The sequence below is a fragment of the Phodopus roborovskii genome, unplaced genomic scaffold (genome assembly GCF_943737965.1).
Source record: "Phodopus roborovskii unplaced genomic scaffold, PHOROB, whole genome shotgun sequence".
NCBI lineage: Eukaryota > Metazoa > Chordata > Mammalia > Rodentia > Cricetidae > Phodopus > Phodopus roborovskii.
The window spans coordinates 38,792,131-38,817,063 of NW_026126418.1; the positions used below are offsets into that span (position 1 = coordinate 38,792,131).

General features: G+C 40.3%; 1 protein-coding gene across 1 annotated transcript in view; it reads left to right on the forward strand.

Annotated features, from left to right (window-relative positions):
- Positions 1-533: 533 nt before the first annotated feature.
- Positions 534-24,933, forward strand: part of LOC127222464 (sodium channel protein type 3 subunit alpha) — a 105,901-nt gene continuing 81,501 nt past the window's right edge. Inside the window, exons 1-2 of the mRNA XM_051184560.1 lie at positions 534-777; positions 19,952-20,145. The gene's annotated coding sequence lies outside the window, so the exon portion shown is untranslated. The remainder of the gene's footprint in view (positions 778-19,951; positions 20,146-24,933) is intronic.

A 24,933-nucleotide genomic window follows, 5' to 3' on the forward strand; every position in this document is an offset into this window, starting at 1 on the left:
TACATTCACATATTACTTTTATTATTTTACCAAAATAAAACAAAACAAATAACGATAACATGAAATTATTATGCCTGGATATATATTATACTAACTCTAAGAGGCCAGATTTTCCACTTTGAAAACAAACTCATCTCAAAAGAGCAGCAGATTTAGGGGAGACTTTCCAAAAACATATGCACAACATATGAGACAACCCAAAAATTTTAAAGAAAAATTCCTTTGATTTAAAACATTTGTGGTTTCTAATCGAACAACTAGACATTTAGAAAAGGTAAAGAGTCGCAAAGGGTTGTAGCTAGGTTACCCTCGCTTCCATACCTCACTGCTGTCACCGTGGGGACCTTTCATGATTCATAATGTTTCCATACAGGTTTACCTCCTGCCTTCCAAAGAGATGAGGAAATAAAAGGAATGTTTTGTCGTTTGCGCAATTGCGAGTGTCTGCCAGTAGATGGCGGTAACACGTTGGGTGCTGCCAGCTTTTTTTTTTTTTTTTTTTTTTTTTTTTTTTTTTTCCCTTCCAGGGCCGTTTCTGATATATGTTGGGTACCATAGAGTGAATCTCAGAACAGGAAGCGGATACATAAGCAGAGAGGATTCTGGAAAGGTCCCTTTGTTTTCAAGTCCACAGAGAAAGCAAGAAAAAAAAAATAGAATTTAATTTGCAAATCCCTGTGGCCCAAATCTGAAGAACTGCAGGGGGTGGCACGTTCCATTCTAACCATCTTGGATGCTGGCCTTTGTTGAGCTGTGATTCCTAAGGCTCTCCATCAGGTAAGCTGACACAACATTTAATTGTTTGCACCGTAGAATCTAGCTGCCAGGTCCATCTTTTCATTTTGAAACCCTCTCCATGCTGCCATATTTTAGCCTAATGTTTAAATGTAAATTATTAAGGCTGAGGGCATCATTTGATTTGTAAACTGCTTACTATCCCCTTATCTTTCAAAGGAAACAGAGCTTCTGTCTGGAAATGGTGACTTACAACACAGACTAGGGATTAAGGAGTGTGTGTGTTTGGGAAACAAGCAGATGTTTGGGGCTCATTGTATAAAGAGAACATCTGTTTTGTTAGACTTAATGCCAGGCAGATAGATTTCACGACTATACACCGCCTATGTAAGTGTTCAGCATGCCCGGCACCTTTGAGCCATGAATGTGTAGAGAAACTGGAACTATCTTCCCTGTGCTTCAGTTTTCTATTCAACAGCTTTGGAGAGGCCATGTATGCAGGCAGTGACAACAATACAGAGGTGTTTGGCTATTTAGACAATGCCATTTTTCTTCAAAATCCAGCAGCATAGAGTGAGGGCAATCACCAAGAGTAGTCTTAAAACACATACGATTTGCTAAAAATGAAATGATCCCAAAGATTTCTGTATGTTCCATAGCCTCCTGTTTTGGTATCTTTACCTGTCCCATAAGCTTGATAGAGTGATAGGTTTATTTTCTCCTGGGACATTTCATGATTGTTTTTTTTTATTTTAAGTCCTATTACTACCAATCACCAGGAAAACCCATCTGAGGCCAAATGAGAATAATTTCCATTGTGTAGAGTCTGTGGTTGTCACTAAAATGTTTCACACCATACTCATAATGTTTCATTCAGTTAGCAATCACACCATTGCCACATTGCCAAAAAAAACCTCCAGGCAATAGCTGAAAGACAAGTTTTTAAGATTAGAAAGCTTTACATGTGCTAAGTGTGTGCATGCATGTACACACTCACAGGAGGTAATGTAATGTCCCTTGTGAGGACAAAGATGAAGGAACGCTTTAGTTTTCACGAGGATCTGCCTGGAAATATTTTATCCAACCCATGCTGAACAATGTGTGCCCTGTGAGAAATAAAGACCTGTGGTTTCAACACAGGCTTTGGTCTGTACTAAACAAAGGGCCTGAAAAACGGACCTGGAGGTACTTGAAATATGTTTTCTCGTCCTGTGGTGAACAAACCAAGGGATCTCACTTAGTAATTTAGCTTGAGTGGCAATAATACTCCCCCTTAAAACATTTCAAAATAGTGTCTGCCTCCGAGGAAAGCCCTGGTCTCATGCATTTCAGAACTCCAACTATAGGACTTAAAGAAAAGTGTTCTCTTGGAAAGAGATTTTAGAAATCAAGGTTCATTAGCTCAGACGTATTATACAGTACACGCCATGCCTTTCTGCAGGTGACTGGATGTGAGTAACTTTGTTCTTTGTAAATGCCAGAGCTGGTTGATTAGACTGGTTTATATTTGTGAATGGGTGTTTGTATTTGGACCATGAAAGTTTCCCTTTTTGGTTTTGTTTTTAAAGTGGTAATGGTACCTTCATTGTTCATTTAGCTTAGTTGCTCACCTCCCTTAGATACTCTCCTATTCATATGGTTAAAATGTGAGATGCTCACAAGCACACACATCTTCACCTTACAAAATAGGCTCTTGAAAGTCTTCAGAAATGAAATGTTTTATTACACGATTTCTATGACAAATTAGAGTATTCCATCCTTTACAAAAGTGTAATGGTGATTTCATTTGTAAGATTCAGGCACATATTCTTTTTTTTTTTTTCCATGTAGTAGATTCAGGTATTTCTAGCTCTGAGCTGAAAATGGGGGCATGGTTCAGGTTCTACCACTTCAGAGCTCTGTAGGTTCCAAAAGGACACCAGATACTACAGGAGTGCATTTCCTTGGGAAGTGGAGTCAAAGACCAATTCTAATTCATTCAGACTTCCTGATGATTTGGGTGGGGGGATCTGCCAGGGGGCATCCGTGGCTCCCCCAATGTATGTATGACAATGGTTCTCTAAGAATGAAGGTAGAAAAACAGAGAGGCAGAGACATTTTTGCGTCCTTGGCCAGTTCCTTGTTTGGTAGAGACAGCAAGGGGTTAATGGAGAAGTGGTGAAGAGATTGGCAGGCAGAAACAACTCTACTGTTTTCTAACAAAGTAATCCAACTTCTGGAGCCTCTATTACATTGTCAATAAAACAAGGATAAGCCTACTTAGAAAACTAAGGGAATGAAATAAGTTCTGTCAGAGCCTAGTGTGGATGGCAGGATGTGATTGTCTCCTCTCTCCTCTGCCACCCCAACGCCCACAGAAAGGAACAGGTATCGTTGCTATTATTAGTGCCAGCTATGAAATGCCTTCTACCACCACAGGAGGGGGGAGGTGAAACCACAAGGAATTCTTTAGCTTAACAGTGGGGGACTGTCATCTTGGAGGAAGTCCTTGGCTGACAGCAGGACAAATGTGTTACCCATGACATTGTCAGTTAGTGGTGACATCACAGGCACTTTCTGGAGAGTTCCTGGAACTTCTAGAAGATGGTTCTTCCTGTCCCTTGATGTCATTATGGACTGCATTGTGTTTGTTTGTTTGTTTGTTTCCTTTTATCTTTTTAGCAAAAATCAAATCCAAGGACTTTATTTCCTTTTATCTTAATAGGACTTGCCTTTCAGAGAAAAAGCCTCTGGGAGGGTCCACACAGGCAATATGTGTTTTGTGAGAAATACCGTTTTAAAAACAAGTAATTTCTGTAATACTATGATGATCAGATTACATCATCTAAACCTCAGAAATGTCCTAATGAGTGACAAATTCTCTGGGCTTAAATCCTGCTAAGGATACAGCTAAAGGTGGGAAGGCAAAATGTCCCTGATGAAATTGGTGACATGCTATGAGAACCCTGCATCTCCCCAGATTCTAAGTGTGGCTTGGTACTCCTGACAGCTGTGTGCTACTGGGATCTCTGGGAGCTAGAGCTGGGGTGACCTTTCAGCACCCCAGGCCTCCTAATCCTTCCCTTCAACCACCCTGGGCCTCTTTAAACTGACTTCAGTAACTGTGCTGTCAGCTCCATCTTCATGGCATCCAGGATGACTTAATGGACTCAGGATAGCACAGAGCCAATGTGCCGAGAGCAGGGAGGCTTAGCAACTGGAGGGTAAGATTTCTCAGCAGGACAGGCACTGAGCTAGCTGTGGCTAGTCATTTCTCTTGGCTCTAGCTTCTTCCTAGCTCCTGTGAGTCTGTAATTGCAGGGTGAAGTTTATCTGAAGCCATCTGTAAATGCAAGTAAGTAATGATGTGTGTGTGTGTGTGTGTGTGTTTCCAACAAAATGATCATAAGATGGGATAGTGGCATTTCTTCCTCTGAGTGGCTGTCCATACTGCTATTTCTTGTTATCTTTCAAGCATGGAAACTTTATGAACTTCCTTTGTGACAGAGTCTCACCTGTCATCTAAAAATATAGTCTTCATTTCTGCACTCATATAATGGGTTGTTTTATTCATTCTACAAGACAATGACGGTCAGTTGCCCACCTGCTCCTGAAATACAGTTTAAATCAGAAACAGTTAACTTCGCTACTTTTAGGCTCTTTTTTTTTTTATTAACTTCAATTCGCACTTGGTTTTACCCCCATTTGAATGTTGCCTCGTGGACATTTTTCACAGGCAACCAGTATGCAACAAAGTCTCTGAACTCCTACCTGTTTTGTGCTCAGAAATTTAGGAAAGGGAAAGTCAACACTGCTGTTACTGAATCTTGTGCCTCTGTTTGATTGGCATCTTCCATAAGTCACCTTTAGCTGACAATATGTTTCATTTTGGGATGAAGTTAGCACATTCTTCAGTTGTACTTTAATCTGATATAATAAACAGCAACCGCCAAGTTCAGAGAAAAATAATACTGATTTTCACTTTGTCAACTGCAAAGACAATAAAAGTTCACTTGCTTACAAAGCAGAGAAGTACTTCTCATTCTGTGAACTATCACATCTGCTCCGGCTCTCTGGGTCTCTAAAGTTTGACTTTTTATCTGAATACAAAATTATCCTCAGTAGAATTCTATAAAATTTAATGTGAATATCTACTTAACTGGACAGGTAAGTTTCAATGTGCCAACAGCTTATAGATTATTTTTTAAATGTCTTCATCCCTTTCACTCTAGATTTGAAGTTGAAGAAGTTTTTTGAAAGAAAATTTTTCCCAAAATATATGAATAAAAAACAAGTATGAAGAAAATATTAAAAATGAGTACAGATAAACACAGTTGTGACTGAATGTGGGAATCTTCAAGGATTGCCAAAGTTAAAAAAATCCCTTTAAAAGTATCCTTTATTTCTATAATAATTGAGTTAGACTTCCATCCTCTTTAAGAGTGTATTCAGGAAGCCCTCCATGTGATCACGCTCTATGCTGGAGCAAAGTAAGAGAAATGATAGTCCCTACATTACCGAAGAGTGATTTAATATTGTTTTAGTCAGTGGGTAAATTCAAAGATGGGAAGTCACTCTTTAAATAATGTTGGCCATTTTCTGTCAAGAAGTTCCCTTTGGGGTACTTTAATATCCTGGTAGTCAGAATTTGTTTTATTCTCGAGTTGTGCAGAACATTTTGTACTTTTACTTTTCCAGGAGTTTGTCTTGAAGTAATTAATTAAATCACAATTCTTGTTCCAAAGTGGCATTGGGACTGCCATGTTCTTGCAAAAAGTTGAACAGTACACATGTTGTGGTCTTAAGCCTCTGCTTGAGAACTGATCACTTGTTTGTTAGGTTTTTTGTTTTGTTTTGTTTTTGTTTTCTTTTGTTGACTTCTTGATATCTGTGTGTGTCATTTACTTTCAAGAAATTTCTTCTGTTCCAACTTAAGATATTCCAAAGTATTCTAGAAAATCATGACAGGGATGACCTTAAAATGAAGCCAAAGGAAAGGAATTCAAACTTCTGTGCAAAGTAGGTTGAGGAATTAGTGAAGCTGTTCATGATGAGATTAAGGGACCAGGAAGTTCATGTCAAGGCATTCTAGAATGAGGGAGCCATGTCCTGACTAGGGGACTGGTGGATTGAGAGGTTTCTCTGAAAAGCAGAAGATCTCAGAGTCTTAACAGAATTCCTCTTTCTGTATTGGTGTCATCTTCAGTTTACTTATGGTAAAGAATCCGCTCAGCAGAAAACACCTACAGGAAGAATCTGGTCATTTTATGTGTTGTCCCTTTCCCCAATCCAACCAGTGTTTTTGCCAGGGACAAAACAACCCTGATAGAGAGGAAACCGATTGACCTTATGTAGAATTACTGCCATGTTGGCACTCACATTCCACATAGGCAGCTGCAGCCTCAGCCTCCTGCCCACTATTGCTCCATCTCTTTCATTTCAAATCCCTCATGGGTTTCTGCTTTTCCTACTGGCATTTCTTCCGACGTGTCACTTTAATTAGAGTACGACCACCCCCCTTTTCCCTTTTGTTGCTGGTAATGTTTCCTGTGCTGTTTACATCTTGCTCTTGGTGAGCTAGTTGGTGCCTTATAGTAAACCCATTTCTATTCTGTGCTAAAGTTATTGAGATGTGTCTTTCAAAGCTTTATATATATAGGGAATGCACACACATTTTAGCTGTGGATTTTACAATGTTGCTGAGAGTGTGAATACATGTCTTAAGTCATATATAATCCCAAAGTCCTAAAAGTAGCTTTGATGTTAGTAATTAGTTAATTAATACATTAGTAACTATTTAGTTAAGGTAAATTCCTCTTGTGTGTGTATGTGCGTGTGTGCGTGTGTGTGTGTGTGCGTGTGTGTGTGTGTGTGTGTGTGTGTGTGTGTGTTACTAGAACTTGAGTCTAGTATTGCCCACATGTTAGGCATGCATTCTTCCAATTAACCCAGGAGATCCAGATCCTTCTGGGCTTCTCTACCATCAGTTTCTAAGAGCTGCACTAGGCTTCGTCCACCAATCTTTACATTTCTATACCAAAACATTGATATGAACGAAGTCACCATTGTCTACTCTCACACACCCAAGTAATACTAGATTACAAAGGATGCCTTTAGAATGAGACCCTAGTCAGTAAATGAAAAACAAGAAAGAGCAAAGAAATAAAGTATGGGCTTGTGAAATCTCATTAGTTGAAATGTCAATAATAGAGTGAATACCTAAAAGGAAAAAGATACAGAGTCATTCTAAGTGACAGGGTATCAGTCAGCTCAGCCTACCACTGGGAATATGCCAAGGAGTATTTGGAAGAGCAATGATTGCCTGTTTCTTTGGCCAATTTGACTGGATTTTCTTGGGCCAAGTCTAGCTTTCAAAGTATATTTAAAAGCCCTGTAGACATGTATGAAATATGCAGCCAGAGTTTAACATCAGTAGACTAAAAGAGGGCAGAGAAAATTAAGTAAAGCTAAAAACTATGGCTCAAGAGAATATAAAGAGAGAAGAAAGCAACAATTTTAAGATGCTAATGACTGGTGTGGTGTTACATAAAGACATTAGAAATAACTAAGAAAATAATAAGCAATGTACTTATATGCATTCCTATAAAGGAAATACTGGGTATAAATGAGTTGATATTTATTTCAGATAGTTGGTCTTACCTCTGATAGTGGACCTACCCTAACTAAGTGCTAGTTATAAAACATTTCAAACTGGCTGTGTAGATAGTTGCACACATTGGATAGTAAGCATCAGTGAGCTTCAACTAACTTGACCACAGCTTCACATCCCTCATTATTGCTGTTCTTTATGAATCTCTGTCTTGAGAATTAAGTCTTAAATAATAAAAAAGGAGTGGTTCTATTGACCACATTTTAAATATCTGGCTCAAAACTAAGCACTATGATTTCCAATATTTTGAAACTGTAGTTCTTGGAAGGTTTAAAGGAAAGTCAGATTTTGTATAACAACAAAAAGTTAAAGGCAAAATACTTGGTTAAATTCTTTTTTTTTTTTCCAGAAAGTGGTGTTTCTGAGAAGAAAGCTAGTTGATCTAATTGCTAAGTAGGTTAATAATTAAATGCATTTCTAAAAAAGTATTCCATTCTTCAGGTGATTCAGTTTTTCAGTTCCTTAAAGAGATACTTCCTGGTTAGCACATTAGGAGCTTTTCAGGGTTGGCTTGTCACAATCCTCTGTGAGGCAGGGAGGACTCTGCTCATCAGAGCATTTTATATCCTAGCGTTTTTCCTACTGGGGTCCTCATCATTGAATACTACTGTTTAGCTAGGCTACATGTCCATCCCCTTACCATTCTATTGATCAAGTCAATAAAGTGATCAGTATATGAAGAAGGTCAGCTAAGCCTTAGGTTGAGAATTCTGTATTTTGATGCTGGTAGTTGATGCTTCTTTGAGAAGCACAAGGAATGCACAGTCAAGTTCAAAGTCCAGCTTATGATGGAGGTCTCTGACACAGTACTTGCATTCACACACTGGGACTAGATTATTTACTTTAAAGGGTGCATCTTTCTATTATGCACAAAACAGTGGGGCAATCCACGGTGAAAATATAAATAGTAAGTCAGTAAGGTATTAATAATAATGGAAGGCCAAAGGAGGGCCACCTTAAACTAGTTAGTGTAGAAAATAAATTTCTTGTTGATTTACCAATTCCCCTCTACCAACTGGTGTTAGCTGTAAGAACGAATTTGATTTGGGTAGGGTGAGCCTTTCAACCTTCTATTCAATATCATTTGTACCAGGAGTCAACGGAAAGTGGCAGAACATATGCAAATCATGGTCTGACTATTTATGCAAATTAGCATAGAAAAGTCAAGTCATATCACCAGAAAAACTAAGGGCTACCTCATCAGCACTGATAATATGAGATTTTTACTTGGCACCTTAAAGCTATCTTAAATCATTGTAATGTGCATTTCTTTACACACATACTAATGATACTGGTATTAGACAATATGAAATCACTCTAACAAAAAAGAAAAAAAAATTTGACAGTCACATCTCACAAGAAAGCTGTCTGGGAAGTTTTATGCACAAAGAAACTATTACTGATTATTTTTTCAATTTCTTTCTGATTAAAAACCCGGAACACTAAATATTTAAGACCCAGGAAAGGGTACTTGATGTGGGAACTTTCCACTCTTTCCAATCAATTTTCTACAAACCTGAAATAGCTCTAAGGAAGAACCTATGAATTTTTAAAATGTGGAGTAGGGTGGGCACTTGAAGAAGGAGTGACTGCAGTGTTCCATTCAGAATTCAATCCCAATTCAAAATCATCCACATCCTTCCTTGATGGGATACCAGTACATGGTAAAATGTCCACCTCATTTCTGCTCCTTTTAGGTTTCCCTTAGGATTCTTGCCTGCTCCAGCCAGCTTCTTATTTCCCAGATTCTTTATCTTTAGGAGGATGAAGACAGAGAGAGATGATGCTAATGTCCTTGGCTCTCCTGAGCACTTTGCCATTGTAATGACTATCTAAGACAAAATCCCACTTACCTGTGGCATAATGGCTCGTCTTTGTCTGCAGAAGATGACCAGCATCCCTGCTGTCTTTACATGCAGAGCCCTTCCTCTCCAGCTTCCCCACTGCAGTAAATGGCATCATCCACACCTAAATCAGGCCAGTGCGCACAGTCTCTTGCTCTACTTTAGTGCCACTGTTATGCTCAACGACGAGGGAAAAAAAAAGTTGCGGACTCTCTTGGTCCTGAATTCTGACCCTTGCAAAGATGCCATGTTTTACACTTTCTTTAGTTGAAAGGGTCATCTTTTGAGGGGAATTTAACCAAGTAATTATCAATATTTCACTGAAAAGTAAACTTAATGTCTTATATAGAGTTCCTGAGAAGAGGATTTGATAAGATGATTTCATGAAAAACTCTGTGTACAGAATTGAATATCCACAGGCAGATGTTCAATGTCTACATCCAGAAAGGATTCAAAACCATGTTTTCCCAAAGGCTTTCATATTATTTATTCACCAACAAGCAGGTTTAAGTAGAGACAAAGAGGACCTTGGCAAGTGCCCAGTTCCCTAAAATCTTCTCAAAACCAGTACACACACACACACACACACACACACACACACACACACACACACACCTTCTACTACCTATGGCACCTTTGTCTCAGGAAAAATTTTTTGTAACAGGATTCGGTGACCTTTGTTGAGAACACCATGTAATGCACATTCACCAACTCTAAATATCAGAAGAGATGAACACAGACCTAGAGCTTTCACAGGTAAAAGGGGCCATCCAAATTAAAGCCAATTTTCTCTCTCTTCCTTCTTCTCTGGGTATAGACACTAAACACCTGAGGTTTTGGATCCTCAGAGTGTACCCTAGTATGCAAAGTTATACATGTAGTCTAACAGTCTAGAACACAGGTTGCTTGAATTACAACCTATATATGCTTTCCTTCCTCCCCCACCCCCATTGATCTCCTTCTTAAATCTTGTTTTGGAAGGGTATGAGTCAGGAGAAGCTACTCTGTCATGCTGTGTGGCCTTCTGTTACTATCACTAAGTGACCTGGCCCTGGGATGTAAGGAGCATCTAGTCTCAGGACATTCTTGTCGGAGGAGGTCTCCCTACGCGATTGGCCTTGAGCTGATGAAGAATCACACAGCACACAATTCAGAACTCAAATCATCCTGTCCCTCAGCCGAGTTTGCCACTTGCACCGATCTCAAGGAAATGATCAAAGCCTGACCACTTGGGAGTATATTTTTAAAAAAAAATCCATCTTCTATATTTTAAACCTCAAAACGGGGGCCGAATGGCTATGTGGTGACCAACAGCGCCATCTTGAAGCGATACAAACAAGTTTCACCTTTGGATCCCAGATCCAAAGTTTTCTCAGGTTGGCAAATGGAAAAGGCAATCGAGTCAGGGCACTCCATTGTGAAAATAGTGTGTTGTCATTTCGATTACAGTCAGTAAACAGTCTGTGTTTACCTGGAAAGAAACCGCTTAAAGCACACAGTACCAGAGAGCAGTGGAAGAAACAGCTAAGGGCAACCCACAAGGCTGTCAATATGGCTGATGTTATGGTGGGTGTAGGGATTGAGGGTTGGCCATTTGACTGAGGATGTTGTTTTGTAACCATTGCGTTGCAAATTTATTTGAAAACAGAAAGCTTCCTGTAACTGCTGTGTTCAGATTTAAATGTGGGTTTTGCTGCACTGGGCTCACACCGAGAGTGTTTGCTCCAGGCAGAGTCGTTTTGTTCACTCCAGTATTTCTTCATAGAAAAATCTTAAACCCTCGGGGACAAAAGCAACAATCAGACGAAAGGAAGAGAAACTGTCAAGCCAGACAACTTGCCCCTCCTTCTCTCCGCCCCTCCCCCCGCCCCTTTTAAAAACTTCTTAGAACAGGAAATAGTCCTTTCTGAAATAATGCTTTTTTTTTTTTTTTTTTTTTTTCATGAGCACTTACCAGGTTCCAAGCACTGCTTCAGGAACATGGAATGGATGGAGGCTTGCAGGAGGGTGATGAAGCTGGGGAAATCTCCTTACAAGGCACACTATCCAGTAGAAATGTAAAAATATAACGAGGCACACATATGTGCATTTAAATTTTCTAGAAGCTACCACAAAAAACTGAAACAGGAAGAAAGGTCAAAATAAGTTTTATGGATGATACATTTTATATAAGGTCTCATACTTATTATTATTATTGTTTCAAAATTTGGCACCACAATTCCAGGGCTGAGTCCTTTTATGTGATTAATGCATTTATACTATACAGACATTTTCAGAATTCAAACTAGGCAATGGTGTTCAGTGGGGATTTTTGATCAGTTTTCTGGTGACTGTGAGCAGTCACTTCGCCTTCTCCTCAAGGAATTTGCTAGCAAATGGAGATGGGCACCTCCACGAGAACACATGGGTCTGTGTTTTAATTACTATATAAATTCAAACACAACACGAATGGACTTTGAGAGGCCAGAAGAAGGCAAAGTTGACTTCTGATTTGGAATCAGTGTGTAATCTCCCCATAGGCAGTGAAAGACCCCCCAGAGACCCCAAGAGTTTGGAGCCTGTCAGGGGGAAGGCCCTTGCCCCCAAGAGACGAGACCAGACCACTGGATGCAAGTGCAAGAGGTTGTTTATTGTTTACACAGGTACCTGTGGACGCTTCAGTCTTTCGGGGGGACTGAGCGTGCTGAGGTTAAAACTCAGGCAGTTTATATAGGGTTGGGGTGGCAAGAAGAAGGCTTACAGAAGCAGAAGCATGGTTACAGGGATTTCATTGTTTCATCTAAATGTAGCAGTTGTAGTTAACCAAGGACAGTTGGTTATTCGGGTTGGGCACAAAGAATACAAAGAATTCAGTTATGACTATCTCAGCATACTGGACACTGTCCTGCTGACCTTGCTTTGGTCCAAGCTGCAGACCACAGATATCTGGTTGGCGTTGGATGAGAGCAGCACCTGGTTCCCTCCTGTACTTTTCTCATAACTTGACCTTGGCAAATTAGCAAGAGCAATTTAAACAGGCAATAAGCATAGTGGGGGTCTTTCAGCAGGACTCGAGCCAAGCAGAATGAGCATAATAGAACCCCCAAACCAGACTGCAGGGGCATTTGGAGGAATGGAAAGTAGATCACTTTTACTGGTGAAGTAGACGGGTTAATATTTTCAGAGAAGCTGGTCATTGAACTTGGAAGTGCTCACTCCTCAGGTTCCTGTATTTCGAAGAGAATCCAGTAAGCTTAGCCTAGTTATAGGTTTATCTTTGGGGTACATAGGATTATAATGCGCGTTTTATCTGGATTGAATAGGACAACATAATTGGAACACACTGTACCTGGAGGGAATGGCCTTGTTATTGTTAGGAGTCCTCTTCCTGTTTTTTCATCCTAATGGCTGGACAAACTACCTTGTTTACTTAGCCGACTCTCCCTCGGTGCACATTTCCTTTTTTTTTCTGGTGGGGTTGTTATAGAATGTCTACATACATAGGAAACAGGACTTTCCAAAGTGCGGGGCGAGTTTCCTAACACAACTCTAAATGCAGAGCCATGAAATGTTTTGAGGAAAAAACTTAAATGTCCAGTGATTCACATAAAATATGTTGAGCACTTAGCATGTGCCATGTACTGTTCCAAAAGCAGAGCATGGATGGTGAATGGAGTGCTTCCCCCAATAGGGCAAATAGTCCACCTTTTGTGAGGCACACATGCTACCTCAACAGGAAGAAAATGAGTAATTGGCACTACAAATGAGGTATGTGACACATGCCAAGGAGACAGGGCCTTTGGACAGGGTGGGGACTGAGGGAACTGATACGATGGATACGTTTAACAAGGCAAATTTTAGTTAGTATTTGATGTGAGCTCTGGGTTTCTCATCTTCCTAAGGGAGAAGCATTTCAGGGAAACACAGCCTGTATGCTTCCAGGTACCAAAGGACAGCCAGAAGCCACTTTGCAGGCAACAGGAGGGTTTCAAACATTTTCCAAGCAGCTGCTGTAGGGTTCTGTGCAGAAGAATGATGTGATTAAATTTCTGTTCTCCCAAGATCACTCTGGCTGGTGGGACTAAAATAGGCTGTGTGGCAATCAGGCTGGATGTAGGGGGAGAGAGAGAGAGAGAGAGAGAGAGAGAGAGAGAGAATCAGAGTCATTGGTGGCTCTGGTGAAGCCATGCCATCAATCACTTCAAGGCTCCAAGTTCAGGGGAATTACACTGCAGGTCATTACGTAGATAAAGCAGACAGAGAAGTCATTAAAATGAAAAACATATTACATACATGCATAGGGCATATATGTTTGTATGTGTGTTACATTTATATTTGTGTGTGTGTTTCTAACTGAAAGTATTACTGACAATGTTGATGCATGTCTATAACCCCAATACTTGGGGGGAGGAGGTAAGAGAATCAATGTGTTCAAGGTTATCTTCAGCTAAACTAGAAACAAACGTGGGCTCTGAGATCATTTCTCAGAACAATGCTGTGCACCCCATCCTGCCCAGATTTAAATTCTTTACTTGTGGGGTCTTAATTTCCTTCTTCCTGCTTTTCCATGGTGGCTCACTCTCCTTGCTTTGTCTCCATTCTTACACTGGCTCAGTAAACTAGGCACTGTCACAGTACTTGTGGCTTCTGACCAGCAGGGTCATCACCAGCTGTGAGCATGCTAGAAATGCAAGGCAGGCGTCACCCAGCCCAGTTGCTGAAGCAGGTTTGGGGCGGGGCAGGGAAAACTGCATGTCAACAAAAAAGCCTTCTAGGTGATTGAAATGCTGTATTTTAAGAGTCCTGTTATAAACTAGATCAGAGAAAATAGATGACCTGAAATATCCTTTCCAATCTGAAGTTGTTTTATTGATAAATTCAATATTCAATATTTATTTTTGGTATAAAATTAAGGATGATGTTCTGGAAAAAATGGGTTATTCACAAGAAATGCAGATTCACACTTAAGAATGAGTAAATTTTTTTGTTTTTATTTTTGAAGACAGGGTTTTATTGTTTAGCACTGGCTGTTCTGGGAGCTCTCTCTGTAGGCCAGACTGGCCTTGAACTCACAGAGATCTGCCTGCCTCTGCATCATGAGTGCTGGGATTAGGTGTATCACCACCATCCAGTAAAAATGAATAAACATTTAAAGAAAATACTTAGATGGATTTGATTTTTAATTATTATATCTCACTTCTTTGGCCTATGACATAAACTGATGAAAGTTTTTTGTTGTTGTTAACAATATTGAGATTTTGTATGTTTGGATTTTTTGTATTGTATTGTTTTGGTTTTTTGACATTGTCGTTTTCTAGATCACATTCAATAGAAAGTTTGAGGCAAGGAAAATGTTTTAAATATGTACATGATATACCACAAGTTAGGACTCATAGGTTAACGAGCTTCTCTTTTCAAACATTTAGTTGAGAATCTCCAAACCATAGTATGTTGAGAGTAAAGCAGTAAAAGAAACTTCAGCTTTTAAGTGACCACGGACCACCATGAAGGCAGTCAAGTGTACTCCAAGGAGCATAGCAGGGTCACGTGTGTGGCTGGTTTCCTAGGCACCGCTCAGTATTTTTCTCCATGTCATCTCAGTCATTTGGCCGTTTAAAGCCACCTTCAGGATAAAGACCTCAAGTCTCAAAATCAGCTGGGCAGGTGCAGGCAGGCAGGGCTGTTACCTAGTTACAGAAGTAGAATAGAATTGTCCCTCCCTCAAGTAAACACTGCTGGGAGTCCTTCCTTGAGAAGTGAGCAGTGTTGCACCCCCTGGGTCCCTGCACTAAGTTTGAGGTATTCCAGGCCATTGAGTTGCAAGAGTGATTTTGAACTGGAAAGTTCTGAAGAGGTGTTATGTTGTAAACACAGGAAGATACAATGTGTTGAAAGAAAAGAAAATACCATGAATGGCCCAAACTAAAGGACACACCAAAGAGGCAGACAGATGGTAAAATAATGAAGACCTAGTAAAATAAAAATATTAAAATACTGGGAGGGACCCTGGGGAGACAGCTTAGTAGGTAAGGAGCTTGCAGTGCAAGCATGAGGACCTGAGTTTGGATCCCAGTACCTACATAAGAAGCTGGGCAGGGCAGGGTTTGTGTGTATCCTGGGTGTTGGAGATCTGGACTAGAAAGAGGGATAGGTGAATTCCCAGGAGCAAGTGGTGGGCCAGTCTAGCCAATTCTGTTTTGAGCTCTAGGTTCATTAGGAGGTCCCATCTTTAAAAATTAGATGGTGAGCTGCTGCATGGCTCCAGGGACTGACCTAACTGTAAGGGCATGCAGAAAGGACAAACACATGGACACACAGAAAAACTGGGACCAGGTAGGCTGGACTCTCACATAGAGAAGTGCAGCACCTCGGAAGGTCAATGTGTTTATTTTATACAGTTTGAACATGAAGGTGTGGTTATTGCGTACAGCTGGACAAGGAGTAGGGGCTATTACAGGCAGATAAACAGAGACACAGGGTTGCTGGTTACAGTTGAGCAAGGAGGCAGCCTTAGCGAATCTTGGTAGGAACAATCTATTGGGGAGCAATCCTCGGGCAGTACAGATCTGGGGAGAAAGCTAAAGTGGACATTCTCTGCACACACTGCCACCATCTGCACATGGACCAGAGGAAGGCTTTGCCACCTCACTGAACCTCATCCGGGGAAGACTTTGCCATTTCCCATGGGTCTGAGGCATTGTGGTCCTTGACATGGCCATGCACATGTCAAACCATACACAGCTTAGTACACAGGATTTCACTCACCCTTTACACATACCTGCTCACATGCATGAGTAAGAACACAAACATATGTTCCCTAACCACAAGATTCTGAGAATTAGTACATATTAAAAGTTTATTGCACTGTCAAATTACACAGAAGGGAATGGAAAATTCAACTTTCTAGAAAATGTAGTTCTTGATGTTAGTGATATCAAATGTAAAAATAAGAATTGGCAAGAAAAATAAATTCATAGTAAATATGTCTGTCTCAGGCTCTACAGATGGTATTATTGACCAGTCTCAGGGTAAAATTCCCATCATTCTATTTGAGCTACCACTCCCTCGTTTATGCAACAAGGTCTCTCCCCAAAATGTCTAGATAGAATGCAATTCTAGTAAAATTGACTAAAACGTAGGCTTCCAATTAGGAAGGCTCTCTCAGATCAACATGCAGCTTAGTTCACATGAGAGCGAAGTTTATGAACCACTGTATGACCTTCTAAATGAAATTCACTGTGATGAACTCATTTTATCCAAAAGCAGACTTTCTTGATTAAGCCTTAGATGAGCCTCCCCTAAAATTACCTTTGGATACCTATTGAGTGTATTGCTAATGGTTTCTCAGGGTAAGTGCTCAGCAAACTTTCATTTCTCCAGTTTAGTTCTTGGAACAAATTTGTCTTTTTACAAACAACTTTCAGGAGTTTTGAAAAAAAAAAAAAAGTTCAGATCCATGTCTCATTCCTGTTTTCTTGGCTGCTGGGTAAATCTGAGCTGGATTCCAGTCTTTATTACATAAATACTACATGTCATATTCCTTGTAGTCACTAATCTTTTCCTTCATATTTTTCTTTGTCAATTTGTTGTCTATGTTTCTATGTCAGATGTACCTAGAGCATTTATTTAAAGTTGCAGATACATGGATCCTGCCTGACCCCAACTTACCTCTGGAAATCTGTACAGGAAAGAGGGAGGGGGAGGAGGGAGGGAGGGATGGGAGAGAAGTGGGGACAGCATGAAGGTGGTGGGTAGAGAAATGGAGGGATCTAGGAGGAGGTGGGAGGGGAAAGAATATGATCAAAATGTGTTGTATGAGAACTCTTTCCTAAATAAAACAGGAGTTAACTTTTTAAGTAGCCTAGGGGCTGTAACAATGGCACTGGCTACTCTTCCAGAGGACCCAGTTTCAATCCTCACAACCCACATGGAAGCTCACACCCGGCAGTAACTCCAGTCAGTGACTCTGACAACCCTTTCTCCCTCCCTTCAGGGGGCACAGATATACATGCAGGCAAACCACTTGAAACCACAAAATAATAAATGAAGATTTTTAAAAAAATTTTGAAGGATCCGAATGGAGCTGGGGACGTGGGTCAGCAGATAGAAGGCAGGGGCCTGGTTGCCTGCATTTGAGCCATGATCCACTTGATGAATAAAGAGCGCCAACTCCTGCACGTTGACCTCACTTCTATAAGGTGCACACAGTAATTGTTTTAAAAAAATATAAATCAGCCTCGGTCATTCTTACACTGAAGTTCCGAACTGCCTTCTGGTGACTAATGTCACACCCCAGTCAGCCTAAAACTGACTCACTTTTAGAAGTAAGTGAGATACATATCACCTTAAGATATAATGGAACCAGGCTTGGTGGTACGGGCCTGTAATCCAAACACTGGGGAGGCTGAGACCGGATCACAAGTACAAGGCCAGGCTAGGCTATACAAGGACTTTAAAGCCAGTTGGATCTGGTAATTGGTGATTGGGTGATACTTTGCTTCAATAAGTAAAAGAGAGACAGATGTGCCACACATCACAGAATATAAATTGGGAGGTGGGGGGGGGGGATCTAGAATTCTGAATCAGACAAAGCGAGTTTGAACCAGTCTGGGTTACATGAGACCCTAGCTTAAAACACTGCATTAAAAAAAGAAAGATAGATACAGTTTTCAATGAGAGGGCTACATTTAGAAATCAGTGCTCTAACTGGTGGGTACTTGAAATTGGAAAAATTGTCCTACTGGAAGCCTAAGCCATCAGCTACATTTCCTCCTGTTTGTAAATAGTTTCTCAAGAGGAGGAAAGGACTACAGGTGAATTAGAGCCTTCTGGGCTTGGGGGGTGCGCTACTGAGACCTACCTCTTCTCCTCAACTCACACCCCATCTCTACCTTGTCCTCCCACCCCCCCCAAGAACTCCCAAATACTTAAGCATTATAAGTAAATTGATGTTTTGGTTATTTAAAGTCATTCTCATTATATGTCAAGCTAGAGGCCGGAGAATTTAAAATCTAATTACTTGTGAGCTGTGAAGGCAAGAGAAGCCATGCGCAGCAGGAGTGTGTGTCTGGGAAGTATAAAACACTAGCAATTATTGAATGACTGTAATTTCAGTGAAAAGCTTAAGTGTAGGTACAAATGCTGCTGTATGGGTAGTGCATGCTATGCTTCTGACACTTGGATGTGATACCTGAGAAACTCCATTTAAAAGATCACACTTTTAATCTTGGCTCATATTTCTGGAGTCCATGTTTGTATAACCCTGTCAGTGGATTTGGGTCTATGATGGCAGAGTTCAGCATGTCCAAACTCTGGAACAAAGGCTTGTTCACCTCATGATGGCCAGGAACAGACAGGAAGAGGAAAGATCAGGGTACAAATATCTCCTTTAAAGCTATGACCCTAGGAACCAAAGTTCCTGCTAGTAGGCCCTGTCCAATGGCCCCATGGGCCAGAGACCAAACTTTCCATAGGGCAGCTGGTCAGCTTTTGGTGAATACTCCAGATATGATCGATAACAATATGGGTATTAGTGAAAAAAAAATAATATCTATGATACTATTAATACAACCAATACTACTAAAAACTTCCAGTTTTGGTGGAAAACCTAGTCCTACATAAATTTACATATCTGCATGTATATATACTTATGTATGAACATATATCGATATGCTAATTTGAAATACCATTCTAAGAATAAAAACCAATTTTCTGGATACAATCTTTATTTACTTGTAAGAAACTAACAGCTGGATTGGTGAGCCGACACATGATGTCTCACAGCTGGAGAATGGAAGAGCAACCCTGTTGCTACCACAAAGAATGGGCAGGAAGGCACAGGCCAGGTCACAAAGGCATTTCCAGTCTTGGCTAATGTGACTTTAAATCTCTGAGTGACACTGACAGGGTTTAATGATATTCTGTGTCTGGTGACAGGACAGAACAAAAGATTGGTGGCTTTTGGGAGAGTTCATCTAGAGGCAGAAATTTTAATAGATGTTATTAAAATTGTAAAACAAGATTTTTTTTTTGCCAGAAAATGGAAAATACAGATCTCTAGATTTTGTGAACATTGTGTAAGTGAATTGAAGTACATATTGATTTAAATATCAACTTCAGATTTTAGACTGGCTACCTTGTCCTCTGAAATTATGTCTATTGAGTTAACCTGTGATAAGCCATTGACAGTAGAGAGTGACATCGGATAGTTTAGGTTACTACAGTGCTCGGGTGCAACCTGCTTGTCTAACGTTTACCTTTAGAAGCCATGGAGTGAGGTTTATCTTATCTTACTGGGTCAATTAAACAACTTTTCTGATGGGGGAAAAGTGAGCTAAGCTAGAAAAGGAATTAGAATCTCTTAGCTCCCTCTGTGGTCTTGAAGTGTTGGAGGAAAACCAGCAAAGGGGAAGACAAAAAGGGTGAGGGGACAAGGAAGTAGCAGATATGACAGATGCCTCCACACGCCAGCATGTCTCTAGAAAGACCGCATGAGCCAGAGCAGCTGGAGAAGAGTCCCACCCTCCACCTGGGGTCCTGGCAGCTGTCCCTGGCCCCTCTTGCTAAAGCATGCCAGGGCATGTTGTCTAATAGGATCAAAGGGCCTGCTCTGCATCTAGCTGCTTTTCTGATCAAAAGCCTCAGGTAAACCAAGTCCCCAAACCAGGACCCAGGGCCAGAGGGCCACCACACTGCAAGTGGCCAGCATACCCAGCTAATCTCATGCTCTTCTCTTTCCACACAGATTATGGTGTAAGATCGCTGAAGTCAAGCACACCAGAGTTAGTCAGCAATGACATATCTGTCAAGGATTCGTGGCAGAGTGACTTACTGGGGAAAAAACACAGAATCCCTTCTAGGGATATTGTAAGAACAAATGAGATAATTCCCAGAAGGGGCCTGGAGCTTTTCCAAACAGAGCTGCTGTGAATCTCAAAGGTACCGAACCTACTACTTTAGAATAACTTTGTGTTTGTGCAAAGCAAACTGAGATTGCTATTGCTAACCAGGACATCTGGACTCAAACAAAAAGATGGCAGAAAGGTGCACCCCCCATTACTGTGTTTCTCCAAACAGATAAACAAATGGATGAGGCCTGGCAGGGATGGCCTCCGGGCATGGAAGCCAGAAAGAGAAATTAAGCCAGATCTGTTTCTTTCTCCTTTAAGAGGAACATTTGTTTTGTACATTTTATAAATTGCCTGGGATTGTGTTTACTTTACATTATATTATATTTATTTGGTAATTAGACCCATAGCTCACCTGTTTCTACTGGGTTGAGGACATTAAACCTGTAGCTAGCTAGCATTTGCTGTGAGCTCCCTTCTTGACTGGCTAAGGTTTTGAACTGACCAGCAAGTATTTGTTTATTTGGTGTATCAGCAGCAGCTAACTAGGAAAACTGTCTAAAACGATTGTAGTCAGGAAAGATGTTTATTGGACATAACAAGCAGTGCAGAGGTTGTTTGGGTCTAAGAGCTGAGCCGTCCATCAAGAGCCCAAGGGTAAACATGTCTCTGTGATCGGCCACACTCACTATGTCAGCTTTGCCCTCGGAGTGGCATCCACTGTGGTTGGAAACTGGCTGAGAGAGTGCTATGGATACTACTCTGATGTAAAAACAAAGGTGCAAAATGGAGAAGATGCCTTCCCTCGCTCCTTTTCTAACCAGCATAAATCAGTCTAGCAGAGGGCCCCCTGACAAATCTTCCTGGCATTACACTGGCCAGAATGGGATCACATATCACTTCCTTAAGCACTGATTGCAAGAGAAAATAAAGGAGGCATCCAGGGCAGAGTGCACACTGGGACCCACGTAAAACCTACTTCAGTTTGCAAACATTCTGCAAGAAATGTCAAAAGCTATTAAAGCCAGTACTGCTGATTCCTGTATAACAAGTTTGGCTTAATTGTTGTCATTAGTTGGCTCTTGTCTCTTCAGTTTATAAGTGATCAGATGAGGACAAAGTCACAGCAAACATCCGCCTTTGTGAGCTAATTATTATTTCCTAGATGATTGTTCCAAAGGCAGAGTTGGGCGGGGCCTTCTTCCTCTGACAAAATTTCCCCCATGATGTGAGTCCATGGAATAAAATGACAATAAATCCACTTGTTAAACAGGAAATTAATAAATAGTATCACGTGTTGACAACCACACATTTATCATTAGCTAGTGAGGGAGCATTAGTAAAAGAAAGTCAGCATTGCTTTTGTATTCAACAATGGTGTGGTACCTTTGACATAGAATTACTTTCTTGATGAGTTTATTCAGACTAATAGAGATGCCAATATTTTTTTTTATTAGACAGTGAAAGACACATGATCTAGAAGAGCAATCCTAGGGCTATAATTTGATTTTAAACAGCTCAGAAGTTCCCTGCATATATGTGAACATGTTGGTTACTTATGTGGCAACTCTTATTTTTTATCACATATCTATTACATATGTGTCTAATGTTTGTTGTTGATGATTTTCTGTTTTCAGTGTTTCCTACTTACATAAGTGGGACTAGAGTTCTCAGGCTCTTAGGTAAAGCCTATCTATTTCCAATGCAGATTCCACACATACCCACCCACCCCCCAGTGAGATGACTGGCCTCCTAGTTCTAGGTCAGCAAATATGAATTAGGGATCTGGTCATTTCAGAGCCAGACAAATATGATTTTTCTCTGAACTGTCCAGATTTGAATATTGGTTGCTCAGCTTACTAACTTTGAAGTTTAGACAAGCTATATAGCTGACACAAACCTACATTTCTTGGTCTGTAAAATAAGAATGAAAATAATATCAACAGGGCAAGACTGTAATCAATAAGATAAATTTGCAATGTGACTAAATAAGTTCACAGACATAAATTACTTGGGAGTATCTGATATATAGAAATCACTTAACAGAGTTCTGTTACTATCATTTAATCTCAAAGCCATCTGCCTAAGAAGCCAGATAATATTTCAATGCTCTTTTGAAATATGAAAAGTAGTATGTAACTCCACCTTGTGGGTATCTAGTAGTTATTGATACTGTGTGCCAAATGCTCATTTTGTATATTCAATAAAACATTATGCTGTTTTTTTATAGTACTTACAGATATAGTGTTAACTAAGTTACTCCAGTAAATATAGGATAATCATTAGTTCTAAATGAGAGTTCTGTTAGAAAAAGTAGATGTAGGTATTATCCAGTGGTCAAGCACTTGCTTAACTTGCCTATCAGCTATGAGCCCCAGATTCAATCCTCAGCAGGCAGGCATACATGCACGAGCATACACACTCACACACACACATACACAGTGCACACTCACATATATGGAGACACACACACACACACACACACACACACACACAAAAGAATAAGTGAAACATCTTATTTCAGTTGAGGAGGATATAGCTTAGGTAGAGTGTTGCCTAGGACTCAGAAGGACCACAATAATAAATAGTTTTCTTTAGCAGTGGATACTTGGTTCGTCTTATATTTTAGATTCTGCCTTTTTTATAATAATCTCTTTTGTTGATACCAAGAGCACAGCGCACATTTTCTTTGGCAATGGGCCCAGGATTTCCTATTAACTCATTCATCATCAAGTACATGGAAATACATTGTAAATTTTTTTGTGGGGGAGATATTTTGAGTTATGAGACACAGAGCAGCTTTCCATCCTTGAAGATGGCAAATTTACAGCCTTCTGACATGACAGACCAGAACTAATCGATTTTGTCTGTAGCATGAATCCTCATTTTTAAAAAAAGACAGAGAGACACCAACAGAGGTGAAAAGGGGGGAAGAAGAGAGAGAGAGAGAGAGAAGAGAGAAAGAGAGAAGAGACAATATTAGCAGGTTATATAGATAGTAATGACATTTTCCAATTCTTCTAGAAAATGAAAGAGATGAGAAGCCAGGGACCACATGACAAGTGAAGATGTGTGCTTTGCCTTGACGGTTTGATAGCCCAACAGCATGTCCCTAATGTTTTCTGTGTTATTTTTCTCAGAATCTGATTCATTAACAACTCGTAGAGTTTAGGCTCATGGTATTGGTTGGTCTCACAATCATTTATAAGCTTATGATAAAATCGTAGCATACTGATATAAGAAACAAAACTGAATGATCCAAATTAATTTTTCTGTAGTTATTTATATACAACTTAGGTCTTTAAAATCCAATTGCCAAATAGCTGGGTTTAATATAATACGACAACATTAATGGAAAAACTAATTCAACAAAAAATAGAATATGTAGAAAAAATTTTTTTTGTCACAAAGCAACATGTGTGTTTGCCCATGGTCATTTCAGGAAATACCACTTAGCTTTTCTGGGTCCGTTTCTTAGGCTTTCTTAGCATGGGCATTTCAAGTAATTGTAGGATCCAATACACAGTCTATAATTAATATTTTGCAAGTTTCTCTTCTGATGTTCAGGTAACCATTCTGACCTCATTGCCTGATACCCTCTCCACCTCCTTCAAGACTGGCGGTCATGTTAGGTCTGCCTTTCCATCTTTTCATGTTGCTCTTAAATGATGTCATATGAGTTCTCTGCCCCTTAATTAGCATTTTCTCAGCTCAGACAGTTTTTCCAAATCTCAGACACATATTTTAATTACATACCAGATGTCCCCCAGGCACCTCAAACTCAAGAGGTGCTGAACAAAATTTATTATCTTGCCTTACAAATCTCTGCTGCTCTACTGGGTTCTTGTCAGCTATGGTTTACTCTAGAGACCTGGGGCTGAGATGTAGTTCAAAAGCTTTGTTCTGTGCAGCAAGTCAGCCAAGAAAGCTCACTGGTTTTCCCTGTCCTATATTTGTGCCTTGAATACACTTTGGCTATGGGTTTTCTCGTCATCTGAGTGGCTTGCTCTTTATAGGCCACTGTGCTCACCCTTTATGTGGATTTTCATGTGTAGATGTCACATTAACCTCAGAAGTATGCACTGTCCTTGCTATAATTCTCTCTATTATAGACTGAGGGAATGTGGAAACTAGAAAGGATCACAACCTGTTCTAATACAGCAGAGTGGCCAGAGTCCGCTTGCAGTCACTATAGCCTTGCTTGTTCACATAGGGATGCAGTTGGACCCTCTTCCTCCACTTTTACCAATTGCTTCCTGCTGGAGTACTATTGCCAAAGACATGACAGGACGTCTTTAGGACCCTTTGTGGGGAAGTTTGTGAAGTCTACACTATTTTCATAATTGTATCAAGATACCATTTGACTTCTTCATGGTGTAGCATTTGCACTGATCATCCAATAGTTTCAGGGATTCAGTGGCTGCCTCAGCAGGCATAGAGAAAACTGTGTTGATCTGTGTTGTCTGTGTTGTTTCGTGGCCATATACTGTCAGTAAGAAAAAAAAAGTCAGATCACATAAGAGACTTCTGGTGAAGCAGTAAAATCAATACCAAAGAACCCACATTTTTAATGTTCTATATGAGGGAATTGAAGAAATACCCAAAGAATTTATGCTTGACACTAAAGCTGTGTGGTTGTTTCAAGAAAGATTCCAGAGTGGTTATAGGAGGCCAGGACCCAAACTAGTGGGCTCTTCACTTTCCATCTCTCAACTCTCTGTCTCTGTCTCTGTCTCTCTCTCTCTCTCTCGTGTGTGTGTGTGTGTGTGTGTGTGTGTGTGTGTGTGTGTGTGTGTGTGTGTGTGTGATGGAACGCCATACTCATTTGAAAGGATAACTGGCAAACAATGATATTCAGAGTTGGGTATTTGTCACATAC